The 13,809-nt window shown below is 32.8% G+C and overlaps 1 pseudogene; it reads right to left on the bottom strand.

Moving 5' to 3' along the window:
• Positions 1 to 1,200: 1,200 nt before the first annotated feature.
• On the bottom strand, positions 1,201 to 7,883 carry LOC123252694 (annotated as a pseudogene).
• Positions 7,884 to 13,809: the final 5,926 nt, after the last annotated feature.

Below are 13,809 nucleotides of genomic sequence, written 5' to 3'. Positions count from 1 at the left end.
GCCATAAGTCATACAGAATATCTCATTTACAGAAAATGGTTAGCTTATAACATTTACTATAAATGAATAACCCACTTAGCAAACTAAACAAAATATTTTACAAAGATGTAGGTAGAAATACCCAAGGGAGGAGATCTTAACTTTAAAATATCAAATCTTAACTTTGAAATATTTAAAATTTCAACTAGTAAAACATTCAGCTTTTTGTGACCTCTGTGAATTGCTGAACGTGGAAAACTGATATATACCCACATCTTCCCTTACCAATGTGAGAAATGTAATAGAGTTTTTGGCTATTCAGTTATTAAGGTTCTAAAACAAATATACTCCTGTGAACTTTCAGAGGGGATATCCAAAGAGAGCCTCTTTTCAGCATCTCACATCAGAGTGGATATACTAGCTTGCTTTGTCTTTCAATCTGATAGTAACAATAGTAGATTTAATAGATTCAGTTCAAGTTCACAAGAAAAATAAATTTGCTTTTGTTGTGAGATGGAGGAGAAAAGAGGGACACGAAGAGGAGAGAAAGGAAAGATTATCTATTGTAGATAATGGTTAATGGAATTATAAGAATGCATACATACACATAAAAATATAAAAAAAACCAGAACTACATCAGGTGAAAAAAATAATTTTATGGGACTAGATTTTTTTAAACACACAAAAAATCTTTTTTTTTTAATAATGTTATTCCCTTTAAAGTTTCCTTTAACCCAATCTCTAAAACATTATCAACTCTTGGAAAAGGAAAAAAAAAATATATATATATATACATTTTTTCAGCTATCCCTTAAGAATGAAATTTTTAAAAGGATGAAACTGAAAAAAAGAAACTAAAATGTTATATTCCATAAAGTCCCTATACTACTCATTCTTTCTCTCTCTCTCTTCTGTGCATACATTCACACATTCACCCACCTATCTGTCCACACACACACACTACACTAATGATTAAAAGAGAAATATAAGGATCACCTTCTAAAAGTTTCAGTGCATTCAGCAGCAGTGCTGCCAATTCATCTTTAAGCTGATTTTCAAAAAAATAAAACCCTAGAGCTCATAAAAATATGTATTTTCCATTTGATTTTTAAATTAAAATAATAATAATAATAAAACTTTTTAGGGACTTCACAATCAATAAAAGGACTAATTTCAGAATAATCTAGAACACATAATTTTAAATGTTCAAGATGGCAATATTCAGGCAAGAACAATCTTCAAAATTGTTTTCTTCAAAACGATGTGAAATACCCACAATTCCATGTATGATGGAATGCATAAAATTCCTTTTGAGAATTCCACAGGACAATAAAGCTAGATAATCTGTTCTTCCTAGAGAATCAAGGCTTCAGTCAAATTGATACAGTTCCACTGTGTATTTTCTATTGTGTTTCAATACTTCTGGAGATGTGGAGTTTGGAACAGCTGTCAGATCATTAATCATCTAAGCAAACATTGTCACTTCTTTGGCATACCTCTTCAGTACTAGAATATAGTCTTTTATTAGAACCTGATAGCACTCTCCTTTAAGATTGTCTAAGACATCTCCATATATTTTACACATGTATTTCTTACACCCATCAATCACCGTTTGGTCAATCTCTACCTTAGTGACCATCTTTGGATTCAATTTGACTATTTCATATAATATATCCCCATCTCCACTAACAAGAATCAGCACTTTTTATCAGTATAATCTTCCTTCCCACTGCCCATTATGGCTTGTGTATACTCCAAGTCACTCTCTGCCAAATTGACATCTCCACTGAGGATAAGAATAGTTCCAAACTACCTCAAATGCAAAATTTTAATGTTCATCATATACAACTTCATCTATGTCATACTCTACTAGGCATCCATCAGCTTTGGGTCAATACTTATCAATCTTGCCTCCTTGTACAAGAGCCAGCAATCGTTTTAATCTTCAAATATTATCCTGACAAAGTTATTTCATTCTTTTTTTAATTTAGTTTTTAGTTCTGTGGAAAAACATTTAACGAGCAAAAAGTTTACATTTGCTTAAAATTTTTTTCTTCTTTTCCTTTCAAATAATTATTGTAAATCTATATATTCATCAACAATAATTCATGTGAGTAAATTATCAAACTGGCAAAAAATGCTACTTCTATTAATGTACTTTGCTAAATATCCATGATCTTCCCCAGTATGAATTGTTTCTGTCCTTGTCTGCTCTTCAAAAACAGACTGTAGAGAATTCCTTGTTATTATATATATATATATATATATATATAATTATAGTATTCACTATTATAGTAATTAGAAGAATTATTCATAGGGAGAGGTTGGAGTACTAGATGATATGGGTGAGTGGGAAAGAGGGGGGCGAATAGGAGAGGACACCAGGAGAAACTAGAATGAATATGAAAAAATCAAATTTTCTATTACACACAAAGAAGGCATGGGAAAGGGAGGGGATGAATACTATTATAAGAAGGAGAGGAAGAGAGCATTAAGAGGTAATATTTAAACCTTACTCTCAGTGTAATTAACCCTGAGAGGGAAGAGTACCTTTATCCATTGGGATATAAAACTCTATTTAACCCTATTGAGAAAGTCAGAAGGGATAAACCAAGGGGAGCAGGCAGTGGGGAATTCAAAAAAGGAGGAGAGAAGAAGGGGGAGGGAATACATTAGGCCTTAAAAATAAAAAGAGGGGAATAATAAGGGAGGGGTAGAAAGGGAAGTAAATCAAGGGAGGGGTCAAGGGTTACTGGCATAAAGCAAACCACTGGTTTACAAGGAAATACAGTAATAAGGGGTAGAAATAGGAGAGGATACCAAAATGTTGGCAAATACACAACTGTTAATTATAACTCTGAATGTGAATGGGATGAACTTGCCCATAAAAAGGAAGCAAATAGCAGAGTGGATTAGAAACCAAAATCCTACCATATGTTGTCTACAAGAAAAACATATGAGGCAGGTAGACATACACAGGTTTAAGGTAAAGGGCTTGAGCAAAATCCTTTGGGTCTCAAATGAGAAAAAGAAGGCAGGAGAGGCAATTATAATTTCTGACAAAGCCAAAGTAAAAATAGATATGATTAAAAAAGACAGGGAAGGTAATTACATCCTAATTAAAGGCAGTATCTAATGATATGTATGCACCAAATGGCATGGCAACCAGATTCATAAGCGAGAAACAAGCAGAGCTCAAGAAGGAAATAGAGAGTAAAACCATACTAGTGGGAGATCTAAATATCCCTACTTCAGATCTAGATAAATCAAACAAAAAATAAATAAGAAAGAGGTAAGAGAGATGAATGAAGTCCTTGAAAAATTAGATTTAATAGATATATGGAGAAAAATAAATAGGAACAAAAAGGAATACAACTTCTTTTCAGCTGCACATGGTACATTCACAAAGATTGACCATGTAATAGGGCATAGAAACATTGCTAACAAATGCAAAAGAGCTGAAATAATGAATGTAACCTTCTCAGATCATAATGCAATAAAAATAATAATTAGTAAGGGTAACTGGACAGACAAATCAAAAATTAATTGGAAATTAAATAATATGATTCTCCAAAACCAGTTAGTCAAAGAAGAAATCATAGAAACAATCAACAATTCCATTGAAGAGAATGACAATGATGAGACACCCTACCAAACTCTGTGTGATGCACCCAAGGCAGTACTCAGGGGAAAATTTATATCCTTCAGTGCATATATTAACAAATTAGGAAGGGCAGAGATTAATGAATTGAGCATGCAACTTAAAAAATTAGAAAGCAAGCAAATTAAAAATCCCCACATGAAAACTAAATTAGAAATACTAAAAAGCAAGGAAGAAATTAATAAAATCAAAAGTAAAAGAACTATTGAATTAATAAATAAGTCTTGAAGTTAGTGTTTTGACAAAATGGATAAAATAGACAAAGTACTAGTCAATCTAATAAAAAAAAGGAAAGAAAAAAAAACAAATTGACAGTATCAAAGATGAAAAGGGAGACCTCACCTGTAATGAAGGGGAAATTAAGGCAATCATTAAAAAACTATTTTGCCCAATTATATGGCAATAAATATAGCAATCTAGGAGTTATGGATAAATATTTACAAAATACAAATTGCCTAGATTAACAGCAGATAAAATAGATTACCTAAATAATCCCATATCAGAAAAAGAAATTTAACAAGCCATCAAAGAACTCTGTAAGAAAAAGTCTCTAGGGCCTGATGGATTCACAAGTGAATTCTATCACACATTCAAAGAGCAACTTAATCCCAATACCATACATATTATTTGATATAATAAGCACAGAAATAGTCCTACCAAATTCCCTTCATGACAACAATATGGTACTGATTCCAAAGCCAGGGAGACCAAAAACAGAGAAAGAAAACTACAGACCAATCTCCCTAATGAACTTAGATGCAAAATTTTCAAATAGAATATTAGCAAAAAAACTCAAGCAAGTGAGCAAGAGGATCATCCACCATGATCAGGTGGGGGAATGCAAGGAGGGTTCAACATTAGGAAAATCATCCACATAATTGACCATATCACAATCTAACAAATGAAATCACATAATTATCTCAATAGATGCTGAAAAAGCCTTTAAAAAAATACAACATCCATTCCTATTGAAAACACTGAAAAGTATAGGAATAGAAGGACCTTTCCTAAAAATAATAAACAGTATATACCTAAAACCATCAACAAGCATCATATACAATGGGGATAAATTAGAAATCTTTCCAATAAGATCAGGAGTGAAACAAGGATGCCCGTTATCTCCTCCATTATTTAACATTGTACTAGAAACCCTAGCAGTAGCAATTAGAGAAGAAAAAGAAATTGAAGGTATCAAAATAGGCAATTAGGAGACTAAGCTATGACTCTTTGCAGATGATATGATGGTCTACTTAAAAAATCCTAGACAATCAATTAAGAAGCTTGTAGAAATAATCAACAATTTTAGCAAAGTTGCAGGATACAAAATAAATGTTCATAAATCATTGGCATATCTATATATTTCCAACACACTAGAGCAGCAAGAAGTAGAAAGAGAAACACCATTTAAAATCACCCTAGACAATATAAAATTCTTAGGAATCTATCTACCAAAACACACACTGGAATTATAAGAAAACAAGTACAAAACACTTTCCAAACAATTAAAACTAGATCTAAACAATTGGAAAAATATTGATTGCTCATGGGTAGGATGAGCTAACATAATAAAAATGACCATTCTACCCAAATTAATTTACCTATTTAGTACCATACCTATCGAACTACCAAAAAACTTTTTTACTGAATTAGGAAAAACTATGACAAAGTTCATCTGGAATAACAAAAGATCCAGAATATTAAGGGAAATAATTAATAGACTTGGGGTAAGAGATGTCAGCAAGACAGTGTATGATAAACCCAAAGAGCCCAACTTTAGGGACAAAAATACACTATTTCACAAAAACTGCTGGGAAATTTGGAAAACAACATGGGAGAGATTAGGTTTAGATCAACATCTCACACCCTACACCAACATAAATTCAGAATGGGTGAATGACTTGAATATAAAGAGGGAAACTATAAATAAATTAAGTGAACATAGAATAGTTTACTTGTCAGATCTCTGGGAAAGGAAAGATTTTAAAACCAAGCAAGAGTTAGAGAAAATTACAAAATGTAAAATAAATGATTTTGATTATATCAAACTAAAAAGTTTTTGTACAAACAAAAACAATGTAGCCAAAATCAGAAGGGAAACAACAAATTGGGAAAAATCTTTATAACAAAAAACTCTAACAGGGGTCTAATTACTCAAATATACAAGAAGTTAAAGCAATAGTATAAAAAAATCAAGCCATTCCCCAATTGATAAATGGGCAAGAGACATGAATAGGTAATTTTCAGATAAAGAAATAAAAAGTATCAATAAGAACATGAGAAAGTGTTCCAAATCTCTAATAATTAGAGAAATGCAAATCAAAAAATCTCTGCGGTATCACCTCACACCAAACACATTGGCTAAAATAAAAGAAGGGGAGAATAATGAATGCTGGAGGGGATGTGGCAAAATTGGGACATTAATGTATTGCTGGTGGAGTTGTGAACTGATCCAACCATTCTGGATGGCAATTTGGAACTATGCTCAAAGGGTTATAAAAGAATGCCTGCCCTTTGTTCCAGTCATACCATTGTTGGGTTTGTATCCCAAGGATATCATACATAAACATACTTGTATGAAAATATTTATAGCTGCACTTTTTGTGGTGGCAAAAAACTGGAAAATGAGGGTATGCCCTTCAATTGGGGAATTGCTGAAAAAATTGTGGTATATACTGGTAATGGAATACTTTTGTGATCAAAGGAATAATAAACTAGAGGAATTCTATGTGAATTGGAACGACATCCAGGAACTGATGTAGAGCAAATGGAGCAGAGTCAGAAGAACATTGTACACAGAGACCAATACACTGTAGTAAAATAGAATATAATGAACTTCTGTACTAGCAGCAATGCAATGATCCAGGACAAATCTGAGGGATTTATGGAAAAGAATACTACCCACATTCAGAGGAAAAACTACAGGAGTGGAAACACAGAAGAAAAAGAACTGCTTGAACACATGGGTTGAGGTGGACATGATTGGGGATGTAGACTCGAAACTACCACACCAATGCAACTATCAACAATTTGGAAATAGGGCTTGGTCAATAACACATATTAAAACCAGTGGAAATACACATCAGCCTTGTGGGGAGGGGAGCTCGGGTGGTGAAGGGGAAAGTAAGAGCATGAATTATATAACCATGTTAACTTTTCTAAAATATAAATATTAATAAATGTTAAAAAAACAGACTGTAGACCTTTAAGAACAACATCCCCATCTTCTTTCTCTCAGAGCAAGAAGTCAAGGGTGTTATGTCTTATAGCTGCAATAATGAGATACAGCCCAGTGTTATTCAGATGAAGGAAGCCACTGCTGTGTATGCAACTCTGTGTGTGTGTGTGTGTGTGTGTGTGTGTGTGTGTGTGTGTGTGTGTTAGGATCACAGGTCATTTTTTATAATGAGACATTTCATATTTTTTTCTATTTTCCTTATTTCAAATTCATTTTGTTATTTTTTAATGTGTCATAAAGTCACATTCTTCGTGGTCAATTCTGATTTTTAAGAAATTATTTTCTTCAGAAAGGTTTGATACTTTTTGTTCAATTTGACTTTTAAAAAACTTCTTTTCTTCAATGGATTATTGTACCTCTTTTTCCATTTAGCCATTTATGCTATTTGAAGAATACTTCTGTTCAGTGGATTGTTGTGCCTCTATCACTTTGCGTTCATTCTACTTTTTAAGGTATTTTTTTTTGTTCTGGAATTGCCTTTATTCCTTTCCTTTATTTTCCCTTTGCCTCTTTTCTTTGATTTTTAAAATATTTTTGGAGCTCTTCTAGAGACAGAGTTAATTTTCATCTGTCTTTGAATCTTTACCTTTAACTGTTTTATCTCATTGTCATCTTCTGAACTTGTGCCTTTCTTTATCTTGTCTTCAAAATAATTTTCTATGGTTAGGTGGGTTTTACTTTATATTTGTTCATTTTTCTAACCTTTTATTTTTATCTTAATGATGTACTCTATCCCCAAAGTAAAGGGGTTTTTGCCTTGAACTTCAGTATTTTCTTGTTGCTTTCTTCAGGCCTAATTTTGAGTATCTGTAAGTTTCAGTTCATCCAAGGTAGTATGATTGTTTATGGTCTGAAAGGTCAGAAAGCCACTTCCTCCTTCTAATTATGCCTACCTCAGGACCTATTTTTGGTTTCAAGGACAGGTATATTGTCAAGATTCAGAGCCCCACTGCTGTTTTGGGCTGGATCCTTACTACTGGCCTTACTATGTGCACTGACCAGGTACATCGAGAAATTGTCCTGGGACTGAGAACTTTGAGTTGTGGGTGTTGGAGTGCTTTACTGTTAACATATATGGGGTCTAAGTGTTTTGCTTCAAGCATGGGCCAAAGATCAGAACTTGGAGCACACTATTAATCTGTAATGTGGATGTGGCCTTTTTGAATACTGCATTCCCCTCTTACCCTAGTGAAAGATTTTCTCTTCATATCTTCCTTACTCTCTTTTGTAGGAAAATTGCCTCACATTGTTCCTTTCATGATTCTGTCAATTTGGTGATAATTTTTCAAATATATTTTATTTTGCTAAATAATTTTTTGCTAAATTATTTTTGCTAACAATTTTTAAATTATAGGTATCAAATTCTCTCCCTCCATTCAATCTCTCTCCCCTACTACAGGTGAGAATTTTTATTTCAATTATACATGTGAAGTCATGTAAAACATATATCCATATTACTTATTTTTCCAAAGAATATATAAACATGCCCAACCTAGAAAATGAAGTAAAAAGAAAAGTAAGCTTCCTCCTATATTCAGATCTCATCACTTTTCTCTCTGTAGATGGAGAGTATTTTTCATCATTGGTCCTTTGGAATTGTCTTGAATCATTTCCTTGATCAGAGTAGCTAAATCTTTCAGAACTGATAATTCTTAAAATAATACTAATACTATGTATGGTGTACTATTGGTTCTGTTCTTTTTGCATGAGTTCATATAAGTCTTCCAAGGCTTTTCTTGAACCATCATGCTCATATTCTTGTTGTTGTTGTTTTTTTATTTTTCTTTCTGCTTGTTGTTTCTGAGAGAACAATACTATTTTTTTAAAACAAACTAAACTGTTAAAGAATATCAGGGCAGTTAACTTGATTATTTCTTACAATATAGCATCCAGGTTCTTTTTTTTAATCATAGATTTCAGGCAATACAGTGATTCTTAGATCATCACTCCCATATCTATTTTCCAAGTCAGTTTTTTTCAACTGTGAGATTTCAAATTTTCTTTTTTTCTTTCTTAAAATTTATTTTGTTGTCTCCTGCTGTCTCATGAAGTAGTTGTCTTACATTCATCCAATTCTAACTTTTAGGGAGTCCTTTTCTTCTTTGAGACTTTGCCTTCATTTCATATGGAGTTATTTTCTTGTTTGAGATATTGTATTTCCTTTTTTAAGAAACTGTTTTCTTCAATAAGTTCCCCTCCCTCAAGCTATTAGTTTTTTCTATGATTTTCTTTTATAATTTTTCTTCTAGGTTTTTTTATTATTCATTTTTCTATCTTTTTTAGAAATCCTCACATTTGACTTTGAGTTTCAGTTTTTAATTGGGATGTTAATGCACTGCTGGTGGAATTTTGAACTGATCCAACCATTCTGGATGGCAATTTGGAACAATGCCCAAAGAGTGATAAAAGAAGGCCTGCCCTTTGATCCAGCCATACAATTGCTGGGTTTGTACCCCAAAGAGATCATAGATAAACAGACTTGTACAAAATTATTTATAGCTGTGTTCTTTGTGGTGGCAAAAAACTGGAAAGAGAGGGTATGCCCTTCAATTGGGGAATGGCTGAAAAAATTGTGGTATATGTTGGTGATGGAATACTATTGTGTTCAAAGGAATAAAGAAGTGGAGGAATTCCATGTGAACTGGAAAGACCTCCAGGAATTGATGCAGAGTGAAAGGAGCAGAGCCAGAAGAACATTGTACACAGAAACTGATACACTGTGTTAAAATTGAATGTAATGGACATCTGTACTAGCAGCAATGCAATGACCCAAGACAATTCTGAGGAATTTATGGAAAAGAATGCTACCCACATTCAGAGGAAGAACTACAGGAAAGGAAACACAGAAGAAAAACAACTGCTTGAACACTTGGGTTAATGAGGACATGATTGGGGATGTAGACCTGAAAGGACCACAGCAATGCAACTATCAATAATATGTAAATGAGTCTTGACTGACCACACATGTTAAAACCAGTGGAAATTTGAGTTAGCTATGGGGCAGTGGGGAATTTTGAGGGGGTGAATGGTAAAGTAAAAACATGAATTATGTAAGCATGGAAAATTTTTCTAAAAATAAAAAAAAATAGTTATAAAAAAGACATATTATATCTTTTCTAGAAGAAAAAAATAAACTTATGTAGGAAATAAAATGAAAAATGATATGTTTCAGTCTATAATCAGACTCTGCCAATTCCTTTATAGTAATAGGTAGGCTTTTCCATTATGAGTCCCTTTGGCATTGTTTTGGATTCTTGCATTGCTACTGACAGTTAAGTCATTCACAGTTGTATCAGTTCATAACTTAGCCAACATTATATTATTTTTACCAATGTTTCCACATATCCAACTTTTATCCTCTTCCTTTTTTTGTCAAATTATCCAGTGTGAGTTGGTATCATAGAGTTATTTAATTTCATTTTTCTAATTAATGATAATTTGGATTTTTTATCTGATTAAAAGATTTAATTTCTTCATCTGAGAACTGCTTGTTCATATCCTTTGATTATTAATTAATTGGGGAATACTTTACATATTTTTTTAATTTGACTCAGTTCTCCAGGTTTTTGAGTAATTGACCTTTTATTGAGATATTTGTTCTAAAAATATTTCATAATATTTTATTTCTCATCTAAATATGATTGCATTGATTTTATTTGTGCATAATTCAATTTAGTGAAAATTATCTATTTTAAGTCTCATAATGGCCTCTATTATGGGGAGAATTTGGGAAAGGTGTGTGGTAAAAGGGAATTTGAAGGGAGGTTGTCAGGGACTTGCTAGGTAAATAATATGGGTTACAGATAGGATGAAATAGGGAGATTCAGGATATAATATGAGGCTGAAGGCAGGGAGTATAGCACTGAAGGTAACAAAGATCTTCAGGGAGAGGAGGAATTAATATAAAGAGGCAAAGAGCAGCAGGGCTTATAGACTAGGACTTAGACTAAAGACAAACTGAGTGAAATAGACTGAATTGAAATTAACTACAGGTTTTAGTTAATTTCACAGGAAGGGACTTGCTTTGAAGTTACACCTTCCTTAAAGATGGATACCCCGGCTTCCCGTCAAACCCAGAGTGTGTTGATTCTTTCCTCTACTTCCCCTTCCTACTAATTAACTGACCAAGTAACTAACAGGTCTGTTTAAACACAAAAGGGTTTATTGTCTTTAAGGTTGAATTGTCAGGAAAAGGGGATTAATGGTAGCCCTAACATTTGTTTAAAGAAACCTCAGGTGGGGGAAGGGAGGCGGAGATGGGGTTTGAGCAAGGTCCTGCCTTAACTCAGCTCTCAAGGTGATCTTGCAATCTAAAGGGAATAAGATGATGACTAACCAACCTCTCTAGATAAAATACTGCCAAATTATAGTTAAATCCTCACAGATTTGAACTACTCTCTGATTCACTCTCCTTATTCACTCCTCACAGACATTTAAGGTAAGCGAAGGAAGGTAGGAAAATGAGATAGGGTATGTAGATACAAAGGGTTTATCTGAATTAACAATTCTTAAATAAATATTCCAAAGCTGGACTAAATTTTCAATTCTTCAGATAGGAATAAAAGCAGCTCAGCTGGTCTGGCTCTCTCTCCACGAGATCCCTGAACCAACTGAAACTTTCTTTCAAGATTATAAACTCCTAGCTGATTTCAGAACTCAGCCAAAGCTTGAAAAAACTGTCATGACTCCCCCTCTCTCTGTATTACACCTCAAGGTCTTGTTTGGACCTGAATTCTTCCCTTAGGAAAGGTCTGACAGATAAGCTATTATTCCATGCTCCCCTAATTTGTTTAGAGCATCTTTTTATAAGGAAACAGTGTTGTATTTTGTAAAAAAGCTCTTTTGCATCTTTCAAGATAATCATATACATTCTATTGATTTTATTTTTTTATTTAGAATATTTTTCCATGGTTACATAATTAATGATTCCTCCCCCTTCACTTTTCATTTTTCTTCTGTGTTTCTGTTTCTAAGGTTCTTTCTCTGGATAAGGATAGTGTATTGTCTCATAAGTTCCTCTGCATTGTCCTGGGACTTTGCATTGCTGCTAATTGAAAAGTCTTTTACATTTGATTGTGCCATAATGTATCCATCTCTATGTACAATTTTCTCTTGGTTCTGCTCCTTTTACTCTGCATAAATTCTTGGAGATCTTTCTAATTCACATGGAATTCCTCCAGTGCATCATTCCTTTCAGCCCAATAGTATTCCATCATCATCAGATACCACAATCTGTTCAGCCATTCCCCAATTGATGGACATCCTCTCATTTTCCAGTTCCTTGCTACTTCAAAGATTGCAACTATGACTCTCTATTGATTTTATTATTGATCTAGTGAATTTTGCCAATAGTTTTCCTAATATTGAATTGTCTCTCTATTCCTGGTATAAAATCTTCCAGATCATAGTGTAAAATTCTTGTGAGATATTGCTGGAAACACCCTGCTGGTATATTATTTAATTTTTCATCAATATTTATTAGGGAGATTGGTGTATATTTTTTCTTTGTCTGTTTTTTTCTCCTCCTGGTTCAGGTATCAACTCCATATTTGTTTCATAAAAGGAATTTTGTATAATTTGTCTACAATTTTTTTCAAATAGTTAATATTGTATTGTAATTAATTTTAATGTTCTGTTCTAATTATCCAGTGTGGCATTGTGGAAAGGAGGTAAGATCTGAAATTAGCATATCCAAAATTATCTAAATCATAGGACTCTCATTCACTGTTTCATGAAGTTTGCAAAGTCACTTACCCACAATAGGCTCCTTTTTTATTTTTTGTAAAATGACCTGATCTCTGAGTTCTCTGCAAGTCCTAAAGATGGGCCTTTTGTGTGTGTATATGTGTGTATGTGGTCTTGATTTTGAAATTAATTTGAGAATGGAAGTTTCTATTAAATTATTGAGTAAAATTATATATGAGCACTATTAAAAATTCAAAATAATTTTTCAATAAGTTGTCATGTTGCACTGTAGTATATAGTTCTTTAGTACAATGAAAAATCATTTTCTCATTGTCCAGTCATTTTCAATTTTGACTGAAGTCATTTTAGGTGTTTGTGACAAAGATATTAGATTGATTTCCCATTTCTTTTCTCAGCTAATTTTACAGATGAGGAAACTGAGGTAAACAGGGTTAAATAACTTAGTATTACATAGCTAATAAATCTCTGAGGGAAGATACCAATTCTGACTCCAAGTTTGGCATTCTTTCTACCCATGACATAACTGATCATAAAAGCAAAATATTTTCCATATTATTATTGTTTTAATAATAGTTTACCTCTTAATTGTCAGAATCAATGGGTAAATTCATTTGCCTAAGACATGTACACATTTCTCTTCTCTATTCGCTTAAATGCCATGAATATCAACTGAGAAAACTTTCATTTCCTAAATATGTAAAAAATAAATTTATTGCAATAAAATAACATTATCATTGGAAGTATAATATTATCTGCGTCACTGTCTACTAATGTTGCTTGCATTATTTAGAATAACAATTCTGCTGCTTCTAAAATGTTAGAGCAGTGATTCCCAAAGTAGGCACTACCGCCCCATGGTGGGTGCTGTAGTGATCTAGGGAGGCAGTGATAACCACAGGTGCCTTTATCTTTCCTATTAATTGCTATTAAAATTAAAAAAAAATTTCCAGGGGGATAAATAATATTTTTTTTCTGGAAAGGGGGAGGTAGGCCAAAAAAGTTTGGGAACCATTTTGCTACAGGATACTGCTATATTGTTCACTGAAGAGACTATCTGATCAAAATTATTGGGAAATATTTCTTGAGTAATGAAAATTTAGGTTTTATTTTTTTCCTATTTCTTTTTTTCCTACATTAGAATTTCTTTGAGAATCTTAAATAATATATTTTTAGTTCATAATCCTTTAATTAATCAAAAGTACGGTCAATATTTTTCCACAAAGTAGTC

The sequence above is a fragment of the Gracilinanus agilis genome, chromosome 1 (genome assembly GCF_016433145.1).
Source record: "Gracilinanus agilis isolate LMUSP501 chromosome 1, AgileGrace, whole genome shotgun sequence".
In the NCBI taxonomy this organism is placed as follows: domain Eukaryota; kingdom Metazoa; phylum Chordata; class Mammalia; order Didelphimorphia; family Didelphidae; genus Gracilinanus; species Gracilinanus agilis.
This window is presented reverse-complemented; position numbering and strand designations above follow the sequence as displayed.